At 35.1% G+C, this 14,140-nt stretch overlaps 1 protein-coding gene across 2 annotated transcripts in view; it reads right to left on the bottom strand.

Moving 5' to 3' along the window:
* Window positions 1–9,609, bottom strand: part of LOC145662588 (putative peptidoglycan muropeptide transporter SLC46) — a 119,709-nt gene extending 110,100 nt beyond the window's left edge. The window contains exon 1 of one of the 2 annotated variants that reach the window (XM_081728306.1): window positions 9,466–9,609. The gene's annotated coding sequence lies outside the window, so the exon portion shown is untranslated. Of the gene's footprint in view, window positions 1–9,048 lie in introns of both variants that reach the window. The other variant, XM_081728305.1, reaches the window with a different exon arrangement.
* Between the last annotated feature and the right edge of the window lie 4,531 nt (window positions 9,610–14,140).

Genomic DNA, 14,140 nt, shown 5'->3' with positions numbered 1-14,140 from the left:
AGTTGCACAGTACAAAATACAATATTTACACATACAAAATGTCATACACAACAGCGTATGATAGATTAAGCAAATGTTAAAATTAAAGAAAACGTAGAAAATCTTCAATAGAAATACAGCTAGCAACCTGTCAACGGAGAGGGTGCGACAATAGTATTATCTTGTTCGGAGGATCAGTGATTTGGTGTCGAAGATGACGTCACGCGAACGGGCAGGCTGCGCGTGGGTTTACCTTATCTTATTTCTACCATGGTCCATCCTTGACTTGACCAATTAAAAAAAAAAAGAATTAAATACCCGTTGTAGAACCTAAATAAACGGTCCAAGACGATACTACGCCATGGTAACAAAAGCTACCAAAAATCCTAAAAGGGTTAACGTCCCGTTTGCCAGCGAAGCTATATGAAACACGGACCTACTGATTAACGTGAAATCCGAACCACATGAGCTCCCGCCGGGAATAGAACCCGGGTCACCCACGCCATGTTGGAGATTATAGATTTGTTCCTAAAGTTTATGGTTGAAATCAGTGAGAGGGACGAGAAGAAACTAACTAATTCACAATGCAAAGCATCAGTATTGGTATGCTGGTCCTGTCACTTTCTCATTACCTGGGTTCGATTCTAGGCACCTCAATGCAGTTCGTCGGATCCCACATTAAGCTGTAGACGTCTCATATAGCCTTGCTGCTGAAAGAGACAATATCAAATCAAATTTAAAAAATAAATAAATAAACTACTTCAGAAACAAGTAATTTTTGTTAAACTGACATTTATATCGCCTTCCTTTTCACCAATTGCTTTTTCTCTATCGTTGTTCCAACGTGGTTCTAAAGTGTATTCATCCTCTTCAAATCAGGTACACCATTTCAATCAAGTAAATTTTCACATTGGGATAGCTTGCATATCCAGTCTCGTAACAATGAAAACGTTTACGATCATTCAGATTCCAATTATTTGACATGATTCAACCTGTTTCACATAAATTATGACGTAAAATATAACTTGCAAAAAAAAAAAAATAAATAAATAAATATAAAGTGTTTGTACGAAAATTGTTATATTGCAATAATCAGTTCAGCCATAAATTCGTTATTTTAAGGCATTACTCGATTGCGCTTATTCGTATATTATTTTGCGTGTACGATATCTTGCTTAAAACCTGAATATCAGGGTTCTAATTCTTCTGGCTTATTCTACCCCTATAGCACTACAAACAGTAAAATTCCTGATTTTTTATTATCTTCCCCATCTGAGATACAAGAAGTCAAAATTTACAGCTTTGAAAGAAAAAAATCTGCATAAAAATTAAGGATATCGGGTTCAAAATTCATACATAAGCTCTCCAGAACCATGTATAGTAGGGATGTTTATTTCTTTAACAGTTAAATTCTGATGTTAATGTTCAATTTGGAGCAAATTTTAAACATACAAAACGGAAAAATTATATCTATACAAAACACTAATTTCGTGTTTATTGTGTAGAGTACACTGGTTGCTGTTTCAAGTAGTTCCTGAGATATTACACCAACTACATACATATATATAAAAAGTAAATAAAATAAAATGCGCAGCACATTCAAATCTAACCTAATATATATATATATAACAAAAAAAAACCTTGGCCACCTCAGTTTGTATTCTTACGCAGACTATCCCATTTTAGGGGAGAACACTCGTCTAAAACTTACGTAAGAAATATGAATTCTGATTTCGAAAGAGGAACATATAGGGGCGGGGGGAGTCATGTTAAAAATGGATATTATTGTAACGGAGCATTCCGAATTTCATTTAGCTCCATGCTAATCCTATGGAGTATAAATGACGATGGATAAACCTGTTCTATCAGATAAACTCTAAGAAATGCCCACAATCACCAATAATATGGCACCGTAGGTAACAGTTACACTTGTTAAAGAAATTTTCAATTTCGCAGCAACACTAATCCATTTTATAGGATGTCTTTAGTGCCGAAAGAGATCTCGTTGCTATCGTTGACGGCATTAAACGAAGATAAGAAAAAGAAGAAGGAAGAGAAGAAGAACAGAGTTCGAATGACCTCGAAAGACTACATAAAGAAAAATAAGGATAAGAAAGAAGACAAGTCTATCTGCTCAAACCACAGCACTTCATATCATTTTACCCCCTCCCCATCCTCCGCATTACGAAATCCTGGCCAATATATGTTGCAGTAAAATAGTTTAGAATGATCGAGCCCCTGATGTGATAACCACAGTACCAAATGTCACGGACCTCCCCCCTCCCCATTACGAAATCCTGGCTATATGCCTGGTCATAGGTAAAACGCGAGAATACGCAGTACAAAGTGAACATCTGTAAGCCCATAAGAACGTACCGTTAAACACGGAAGCTATAGTAGCAGCAGAAGTGTGCTTTTTACTATGTAGTACTTCACAACGAAGACACGATGAAGTGAAGTGCTATATGAAGGCACTGTACACAATGATCACAGAAGTATCGCAAAGATGTTCACCACGCAAGGCATGTGCTTTTATGCCATATGAATTGTTTTGCCATTATACTTGTGTATGGGTATACCCATCGTCGCTAACGCACCTTTTTCCTATGACGCATTCCTGCTAGTGTTGTAAATAGAAAAAAAACGGTTCGTACTTTTTCAGAAATGTACGTTTTTTTTTTAGAAAAAAACATTGCCTCTCGTTTTTTTTTTCTAAATTTCGTTTTTTTTTTTTAAATAGTCATTTGTAATGCATCTTACGTCTATTTAAGTATGAAATATTTTTATGTAGGTGTAATCACCGTAAAATGCAACATAAATTAAACGCTAGATACTGATACGCTACAAATATTTTACAATTTACATGAATACCATACCTATTAACAATTCAGGTTTCAGCAGTTTTCATCAAAATCAACTAAGAAATAAAAGTAGAAATGAAATTGTGTTTTTTCGTGAAAGCAGGCTTTTAATAAGTACGAAAATAATGTTATGAACAGTATTAAATTCCAATAACTTGTCTATAGGTAAAAACTAATACTAATTTGCCTAATAGTACTTTTCTAAATGTCATATATAAATAACAGTACTTTTGTCGACTAGATATATATGATATGCAGAGCCGGCTCTACCATATATGCAACATGTGCATTTGCGTGGAGCGGCAAGCTTGGATGGTGCGGCAAAATCTGTTATAAGCAGGGGCGTCATTTAGGGAGGGCAGGAGGGGGCAATTGCCCCCCCAAGAGTTTAAGAAATACATATACTTTAATCGGTTGGCTACTAATATACTAGTACAAAACGTAAAGGTATTATGTCGGTGGTGCTCTTGCCCTCCCCAAGCGAAGTCTGAAATGACGCCCCTGATTATAAGTACATTATTTAAATTAAATATTTCTTGTTGGAAACAGACTTCATGATGATGGTAGTTACATTTACTAAGCTGACCTTTTATTTGAATACCACATTCATAAATTATGTTTAGGTTGCATTAGTTTAAGGCCACATGGACAATGCTAAAGAAATAGTCGAATAAATCCGAACACAAATTGCTTGATTGTTGTCAAATGCAAGAATTCAATTCTCGAATATTAGTGACTGTTCCATTTAGTAAGTTATCACAGTTTTGGTATGAAACTAGTCTTGTTTTTGTCAGAAACAAGTTCCTTACCATTGAAGATAGAAACAAGTTTTTTTAAAAAAAAAAATGTTAGAAGATGTAGAAGAAAAATCAAGAAATAAAGATAAAAGAGCTAGTTGCACTGGAATTGCAAACGGATACATTGAGATTAAAGCTCGATAGTGAATTCTATAAAAAGGATTACCATCTTTCCTCTGCAGGTGTGTTTGCTTTATCTTTCACTAATATAATAGATTAATATTTAAAGAAAACAACACAACGAGGTTGCATTTTTAGTGAGTATTTAAGCCTTTCTGAGTGCGATTGCACTTACCCTCACCTTTGTTGTTCAAGCTGGAGTAGCATACTTAAAATCATGACTTTTAAGATTTGTTCTTTCTGGAGAAAGGGGAAGGCGGCAAATTATGCCATTGCACGAGACGACAAATTGACTAGGACCAGCCCTGATGATATGTATATAAAAGACATGAATAATGATGACTCAATTTGAAGTAATGCAGGGTGTTTCAAAATTAATATTAGGGTTTTGAAACTTTGTAGTATCTATTACAATTAACTTACAATTATAAATATTATATCAAATGAAAGAGCAACTCAAACAATTTTGTACGCACGCATGTACAGTAAATGCATTGTTTCTTCTGTCTGCCGTTAGAAAGAGCAAGTAGCAAAGATGGAGACTAGAGAGCAGAAAGCTTTTTGTGTTTTAATAAAGACTGAATCTGTACAGTGCAACCGTCTGTGTGAAGAATATTAAGGAGACGCTTGCAACTACGTCTTTAACGTTTGCAATTGCTACAGGTCTAAAGCCTACAGACTACGGTTTACGTGCGAATTTTGCAAGTGAAATATTCCTGCATAACAATGAAGATTTTCTAGATCGTGTCGTCTTCAGTGATAAATCGACCCTTCACCTAAGAGCTAGTTTGAACACTCATAATGTTTGCATCTGGCCGTCAGCAAATCCTCAGGAGATGATACAGTTGAAACGAGACTCCCCTAAATTGAATGTGTTTTGTGCCATATGGCGGAAAGTTTATGGGCCTTTCTCGCCTATCGACTAGATGTGTGCCGTGTGACGAATGAATCTCATATTGAACACTTGTAGCAAAGACTGTTTGAGGTGCTCTTTTACTTGATGCATTGCTTATAATTGTACGTAAAATGTAATAAGTACTACGAAGACTTAAACCCCAAAATTTATTTTGAAACACCCTGCATTTCTCATCAACAGTGTTGGACCTAAGATGTAAAAAGGAGAGAAAATTTTCCTTATAAAGTTATTGTTTACAACGATATTATTATTAGTCGAGACTATAACTACAACAACAACAAGAGTTAGTAGTCAAAAAAATGTAATCAAATGTATACTCGGTGGCCCAGGTGGCCAAAGTGACACACACGGGTGTTTTACTTGTTTAATCCACTCCTGTGTGGACACTAATTAAGATAACGGGATGATATTCTTGCAGAATGTGGTTGGACTATAGTTTATCATATTAATTTTCTCTTCTTCTGGTGTCGAATTTCCGTCTCAAACTTCACCCCAGTCAAAAATAAGAGAATTTTCTAATTTCGAATTTCCTTTACTTCTTTTTTCCCTGTAGCTTCCTTCGTTGTAGAAAGACATCCTTAAGACTTGCCAGGTAGATACCTCGGATGGATACCTAACTGTTGACATCAATTGGACGGGCCTGCGCGCAGTGTTGCCAATTAGGGAAATTAAAATTCTCCTATATTTGAGCAAGAATTAGAAATTTTTGTTTATAAATCCGTACCTATACGTCCGAGTGCAAGTCAACTTACGCCAATCGAACATTTGTCCTTACTTAAAAAGCGCAAGTACAGATCGTTACAATGGGGTAATTAGGGGGCGCACGTAAAATTCGTATTTAAGTTCTAACCCTTGATTTTTCTATTTTTTCCTTACTTTTCTGTTTACCGTAATATATTTTTGGTAATTAGAAGCTTTGTTCCTTAAATATCGCCATAATAGTTGTAGGATATAGTAGTGGTGTACCAATGTTTAATTTAAGATACTTTGTGTCTGTCTGGTAGCAGTGTTGCCAGCTACAGAAACTTTTAATTCCAGATTTTGGGGAAATTTTGGAAAAATTATCTGTTTTGTCTCTATTATTTCCTTCTTGTTGGCTATATCTGAACAAACGTAACAGTATCTGGAAGTCTCATCTTTTCTCTACACAACGCACTATAGAAAGTTTCAATAGGATAATTAGGGGAAGTACAGTTGAGGTTTACAGTAGGCTTTGTTCTCTAATTGGGAAGATAACTGAGATTTTTTTAAAGGTAGAATGAGATATTTTTTATTGACATGCTTACTTTATTAGACATCGTCATAATACTTGTAGGATATATTAGAGGGATTCCAAATCTTATTTTAAGATAGTTTGTGTGTGTCTGATAGTAGTGTTACCAGCTACAGAAAATTTTAATTCCAGATTTTAGGGGGAAATTTTGGAAAAAATTCCCTTTTTATTTCTATTATTTCCTTCTTGTTGGCTACATTCGAACAAACGTACCAGTATCTAACAGCCCCAACCTTAGCCTACATAGCTCACCATAAAAAATTTTACTAGAATAATTAGGGGAAGTACAGTTGAGGTTTATAATAAACCATGTTCTGGAAATGGTAAGAAAATGGTGAATTTCTGAGATAGAATGAGATTTTTTTTAAATTTCATGCTTACTTTGTTAGATATCGCCATGATACTTGTAGGACATATTCTTGGAGTACTACGGTTTATTTTCAGATAGTTTTCGTCTGTCTGATGGCAGCGTTTTCAGCCAAAACAATTAATTCCGACTATTAGGTGAAAAATTCGGAAAATGTCCCTTTTCCCCTCTATTATTACCCTCTTACTGGCTGCATTGAAACAAACGTACCACTACCTGAAAGCTTCCTCTTTGCCCTACAGAACGCACCATAAAAAGTTTCAATAGGATAATTAGAGAAGCTGTAGGCCCGGCATATTTGATTTTTGCTTCTGAGGCGTAAAAAGTGTCAAAATTTCATGTGTATGACAGAATTTTTTCTTTCCTTCTTTGAATGGAAGCCGCGACTTCAGGATTTCACTGTACCTTGTCAACACACCAAAGATTTGTTTAGGTGACTCGAACCCATATAGCAGCAGTTGTGCTAGATACAAAAAATTTTGAAATTCGGTTAGGGATTTTTTTGTAAATTTTCACCCCTACATTTCCCTCAATAATTTCCCACCCGTTGGCAGCACTGCAATGCAACTTACACCAAAAATTAGCCACATCCATTTCCTAAAAAACAAGGCCTTAACCATGCCAATCGAATGAATAGTTTTTGAGCTATAAGTCACTAACTGGAAATGTAGGAAAACGCCAAAAATGAACTGGGGCCGAAAGGAATAATCACACAATTTTGCTCGTATAGGTACAAAGAAACAAACGATTTGTAAGTTACGAGGGCTTCGACATAAGTTCTGTTGATTATTTCAATAATCTGCAACATAAATCAATAAATAATAGTTGCCAGAAAAAAAACATACATTTGAAAAAAAAACATGAAAAAGAACGATGTTTTTTATTGAAAAAAAAACTTCACAGAAAAAAAACCGTTTTTTTACAACACTAATTCCTGCGCGGCCCCTTCTGCTGCTCTTCTGCCCAGATTCCATTAGACAGCATTCGTGCTTTTCTGTAGCCAGCTACTGGAATTTGACTCGTGTTTCATGCACTGTAACTTCTCCCTTAAACATTTTCTAAGGCTGTGCTGTATGCATAGATGATGCCCACTCAAGATCTTAATCTTTAATTTAAAATTTCAGACTTGAGACGACTCTTATTTATAAATTGAGAATTTGTTCGATTCTGAGGATATTATGATTGGTCAAGACTGCTATTTCTGTCTTGTGAGACGTATGGGACCATTCCTGTTGTCAATTTTGTCTGACTATGAATTAGCGAGAACCAAAGCTTATATTGGGAAAAAAAAAAAAGCATTTATTCCGAAGTTGGGCGTCCGCTTTCGCCACGTTTTTTCGCGGTAATCTCCTTTCCACACTTTCTGTAATTTGTTATTAGGTTCACTAATCCGTGCTCTTCACAAACTTTTAAAAGATTTTGCTCGTTATCAACGTATTGCTTCACAAATGTTAAAACTGTTAGTTCATTGCCCTTGTACATTCGCCATATTGGTAACATAAATGCTCGTTTCTTTCCCACAATGCAACTGTTCGGTTACCTTGCGCCAAGCAGTTCCCTCCACTCGCCGTATAGTCCCATGTTTATAACCGCTTATATATTACAAATAAACAGAATTTTTCGACACTTTTATATATTATCAAGCATACAAACGATCAAATTATCTATATCTTTCCTGTAAATTTTAATATAATTGCTGGAAACGGACGCCCAACTTTGGAACTTAACCCAAAAAATGTTAGTGACTAAGGCCAAAATAAATAATAATTTGGCATATATTTAGAACTGAGGGGGCCAGAATATTTTGCTTAAATTTTGTACTTCCTTGCTATGTTTTCTGTATTTTTTCATGGTTTAGGTAGATTAGGTTAGTTTGAGTTCGTTTAGGTCAGGTGAGGTTAGGATATTTGGGGCATTACTCGAGCAGACGGGTCTACTAAATTTTCACTTATTTATTGCATTTTCCCGTTTCTTTTTGGAGAACATGCACTAAATGAGGAGCTAGTGCATGAACGACGAACCAACTTGTGCTACGTGGCCACTAAAAGTACGAATGCCATCTAACCGAGTCAGGGCAGAAGCGAAGCAGGGGACCCGAGCGGATCATGCGCATCAGCGACGGAGGCCATACGCATAAACGAGGATAGTGGAGAAATATATAAAATATCCGCAATATTTTTTCCATGGTTATTTTACCTGAATTCGTACTTTCTTCCTATATTTTCTGTTCTTGATGGTTTAGGCTAGGTTAGGTTAGTTAACGTTAATACTTAGTAATTACACTTACGTAACATCAACTCATTTCTCCTGTAAACATGGTGATTTTACCTGATTTTGGCCCCCCAGTTCCAAAATTATCCCAATAATTTTTACCAAGATTTTCTTTACTAAAACCTTATATTTCAAAATCGCGCCTAAGTGGGATTACGAAACAGCGGTTCATTTTTCAAGACAGATCTTAAGATTTTATTATTATTATTAAAATGGATTTATGATTACAGCCCTTAATTTCCTGCTAACAAAAGTCAATACTTCATCAACATAAGCTTCCCCCCTATAATTGAATAGCACCCAATAAGCAACAGAAGTTTTAACTAATCAAGGTCAATATGTAAAAGAAAGCCAATTCCTCAATGGCATTTACAAATACACAATTTTATTCGCAATCGAAAATTACAAACGGCCGGCATAATCACTAGAAGTTAAGAATAAAAGAATAGAAAGGTATCTCTCACCGTTAACAGCTTGTACAGTGATCCATAAAAGGCAACTAAATGAATGTTCTTTGTTCCAAATTAAAATTCCAGTTAATTCACTTTCTTCAGGCGACGCTTATAAAATGATGCATAACCTTGATAAGAGCACATGATGTTGATAATTGCACTTCCCCTTTCACTTGAAAGCAATCACATGACAGATTAGCTTTTCGGTAACATAATTTCTTTTTATATGCCTTCGGTAGCACTATATACTACTACTGTCACAAACTAAAACGTTTGCTATTTCAAATGATGATGCTGTAATTAATTATTACGATTCTTTCATAGATATGTTTTCCCGAAAAGCGAGTACATGCACTCAAATATGTTTCATATAAAACACACACAGAAGTTATTTTCCTTTTGTTAGTAGTTATCTGTATTATCTATTACCTTGCAAAAGCACATGTTAGAAGCACTTTTATCAGACTATTCACATAAATCAACTTGTTTTGCTGCTACATAAGTATCCAAACACAATCAGCTGATCAAAGCATTATTTACCGCTGCTCAGTGTTGCCACAGTCCAATCTCTGGAGTGGGCTGAAAAATAGTACCAAATTGAAACAAAAAAGGCTGAATTCATTATTTTATACCAGTGTAATACATGGCTCTATAATAACACGAAACTAAAAGAGGTGAAGTTCTAGAACCCCCCCCCTCTCTCTCTCCCAAGAGTGCAAGTCGAGGAAGTACCCTTTAAAAAAAAAATACCATACTTTTTAAAAACATCCAAATAGGAGGAACCCGAACAACATTGAAAGTAGAAGAAACTTTTGTTGTCCATAGGAAGTATAACAGAGGCCGCAAATTAAAAGGAAAAACAGTTATCATCTTCGGTATGTATTGTAACGAAACCAAACGCGCCTCTATTTCAAAGTGACCAATAAACCAAAACGGTATTATGGCCATATATGAAAAAATATAAAACTAGGAACAAATCAATCATCTCCGAGTTCGAGTGTAAACAGTACGTTATAAATAATAAAATATAAATTATTGCACTTTATTCTCGCCTATTTCACGACCGAAGGAGGATAATAGACTGTAAGAAGAATATAAGATAAGTACACTGACATTTGTAAAAATATGTACAACCGGTCTTGCGTCCTAGAAGCTTCCCTGAAAGACATCAAAAGAAAGAGATGTAGAGAAAATCTTACTGACACTTTTGAACATGTGACATGTATTTGTTAAATGGTGCTGAATTCGGTAGAATTGTACCAAATTTTACACAAAAGGGGCTGAAAATGCCAGCGTAGTACCAACGGGCCGACGAATGACAAAAAGGGCTGAATTTGGTACAATTGTACCAAGTATGGCAACAGTGCCGCTGCTTTTAGAACTCTTTACTAGTGACATCTATAGACAATGTATTGAACTAATACCATCACTTACAGATAATGCACTGAGAGGAAACGGGAATAAAAAATAAAATATTTAGTTTTAAAAGAGCGAGCGATAAGCCAGCCAAATACTACATGATTTTCGGTCCGTAAAATGATGTAAATTTCCGTCCGTAATTTGGTCCATACGCCTAACATTAAAATAAGTGCGTAAAAGAAAAAAGAAGCGGCCACTTTCCACTGGTCATTCTCCAATTTACTCAAGTTCTTTGAACAAGATGGATCGATTTAAAATCATGCTTTTAAGTGCAGCATGGGCGCCCGAATAGAATTTTTGTAACCTGCAGAAACTCACGAAATTACACCCGACCTATCCTTCGATTTTCGCGCTCTTACTACAAAAATGTTTCACAGTATTGCCATAATTATTATAGGTTTCTTTTTTCGTCAACGTTTTTAGCATATTTACTAGAAATTCAGCATCGACCACTGAAGGAAATATCCTCAATAAAACGTTCTAAAAGTTCAAAATATGGTTAATGTGAAGGAAATAGCATATCTAAATGGTTACTTCTGTGTAATCAATGCTAACGTATAAATTTAATCAATTTGCTACACTGCATGCTCTTGTCTGGGGAACAGCAAAGAGTATGACAAGTAGACCCTATCACTCTCTGGTTCAAGCATGCGCAGTGCGCGTATGCTGGCCCATTGTCAACTGGCCTCCCTTGAAACAGAACATTGGAATAATTCCTAACCAAAGACTATTGCAATTTGGATATCCCCTCACCCCTTTTATAGTGCAAAAGGGGTGTTTCCGTTATCAACAGTGCTTCGCTGCTGAGTAGGCCAGATCTGATTCAGGCCTCAATACAGGATTGGAATTTTTAAAACTGAAATTATCATGCCAAAAAATATAAATTTTCGCTTTTGCCTTTAATTTCTATTAAATTCCGTAATATTTTACAAACATTTTCTACACTTGAGTAAATGAATTTTAAGAAGTCTGTCTGAATTTTAAGAAGTTTTTTCATAATTTCACATACCAGCAGACATGTTTAGAAGTTGTATTCATTGTAGAATGCCAGAACAACAAGTATTTTCAAAATAGCATAATGTAACCGCACAACAGTAAAATTATTGCTTTGAAATAATTTATATTATACCATGAACTAACAAACCATAAAACTTTCCTGGGGGACTTCTCGGTACTGGGAATCTGTCATAATATAACGAATGAGAAAATCAACTAGAATGTTTGTATCACTTGTTTTCTATAGAAAAATAACACGGAACATTGACAAAGTCATAATCGTACTTCCATGAAAATCTATTATTATGAACCCTTTGAAGATTATAAAATACATATTTCCTCTGCTGCTATTTGATGGATCAAGACGAAAGTTTCAGTTTGTTCAAGACGAAAGTTGAACATAAAGTAGGACACATAAATACATTTTATTATTCACCTAGTTTGCAGTGCTGCCACGTAATAATTAAAAGAATTGCGAGAAGGGACTTTTTAAGGAAATTTTCTTAAATATCCCTCAATTATTTTTCCTTTGTACGCAGAAATGTCTCGTTGATTACGAAAACGGAAAGCCCAGAATCTTACAAATCGATCGAGGTATAACTTGTTCCAATGTTGCACTGACGATCGGAACATTAACACAAAGTCATACTCGTACTTCCATGAAAATCTATTATTATGAACTCTGTGAAAAGTATTTTTTTTAAAAAAACATATTTCCTCTGCTGCTATTTGATGGATCAAGATGAAATTTTCAGTTTAAGTTGAACATAAAATAAGACACATAAATACGTTTTATTATTCACCTAGTTCGTACTTTTGCAACGTAATAACTAAAAGAAACCCGAAAAATGAACGTTTTTAAGGGAAATTTTCTTAAATATCCCTCAATTAGTTTTCCTCTGTACACAGAAACGTCCGATTCATTAGCTAAACTGAAAGCCTACAATCTTACAAATCGATCGAGGTATAACTTATTGCAGTGTTGACTAACGGTCTGATCTACAGTCATTTAAAGGGATCCCATCGATGTCTGTAAATATACACGGGTGCTAAAGGGTTAAGGGCCCCAGGACCCAGGTGTTGCACTTATATGTTGACCAACAACTATTTTTTGATTCTAAGTGCCCTAAGGAACATTTATAATATAGTGGTAAAAGTTCCCTAAGGGGGGAGTTATCAAACCCCTTTGCCCTTGGTCTATCGTAATTCATCTCTATTTTAACAATGATAATCAGAGATCGAGTATAGCTTTAACCATAATAACGTAACAAATATATGTATATTGATAGCTTTTAGTGTATGTTAATAACAGAGTTAGGATTTTCTTGACCTATAAATTACTACCAAAAATGACCTACAAGTTCTATAGAAATACTGTGTAAAATCACCACTAAAATAATGTAGGCTAGTTGGGCAGGATTGACCTATGTAATAAGGGGATTGAAGGATTTACGTATAAGCTAAACAAGCTATAGCTTAGAGTCCAATTCTCTTGGGGGCCCCAAAAATTGAAAGAAAAGAAACTGGCTGCACATTTTCAAAAATAAGATTAAACAATATAAAATCTACATACAGCAACAATGTGTTTCTATGATGTAATGGGCCCCTTCTACTAGAATGCTCTCTAAAATGACAGTTGACAAAGAACAGTTGGACACAATAAAAGGCCCGATCATCTTCAATAGCTTACGGCGTAATCAAACCCAAATCTGGTTATGTATAAAGATCACGGACATATGCTAACCGACAAAAATCTCACCACAAATAATACAATAGTATTATAAACTAATTATTAAATAATAACTAGCTGAACCTGAGCTCTCTACACAGCGCATCATTCGCATATGAGCATAAATCTTCTTCTCATTCCTCACAACATATGTACATGTCCCTTTACAGACACAAGTGAAAGACGTCTTGATCTAAAAAAAATTGGCAAGGGGTATCATAAAGGGGAGATTTTTCGATTATTTTTTCTCAATATCTCGCACCGTTTGCAAGATTTGAGCCTATTTACGGTTGGAGTTTCTAATTCATGTATGACCAGTGTTTTCTTTCTTCTTGCATACAGTATGTAATAAGTAAATACATTACATATACAATTAATTATAATGTCAGTTATATATGTTGTTCATTGGGCAAAACACTCAAAAAATAAAGGTTTATCTTAGACTCGAGAAATGGTTATCCTTCCTTTTTCACTATTATTTGGCCATGGAACAAACGCTTGAGACATATACAACCCCAATATACAACATTCTGCTGTTGGAATGTATAACGCATAAGATACGATGCTTTAGTATTTTTTTTTTTTAATTTCAACGCTTCCAGCGTACCCTAAACAAAAGTAATAAAAATTAATGGCCATTTTTTAAATATTCAATTAGAACTGGACAATCTACGCAAAATTTCCAATCGATCAGTGAAAACGTCATCTTCCTAGAGCCTGTAGTTTCCGAGATCTCATTGTCGAAAGGATTGACCACAAACATATAAACATAGTTTAAAAGAACTCGGAAGGTGGAAGCACAATTCACATGCATCGATTTTAGAGAAGGCTTATTAAAATACAAATGTTTTGAACAATAATTTTATATCATAAACTATAAAATATAGGTACCCCTCCCAAATTTAAGAGGTGGGAGGGGTACATTGGCCCACCTCTTAAATTTTAGAAATTGCCAAATTT

This window comes from Thermobia domestica, chromosome 10 (assembly GCF_964235325.1).
Source record: "Thermobia domestica chromosome 10, izTheDome1.hap1.1, whole genome shotgun sequence".
Taxonomy (NCBI): Eukaryota; Metazoa; Arthropoda; class Insecta; order Zygentoma; family Lepismatidae; genus Thermobia; species Thermobia domestica.
The sequence above is the reverse complement of the archived record's forward strand: the minus strand, read 5'-3'. Positions and strand labels throughout refer to the sequence as shown.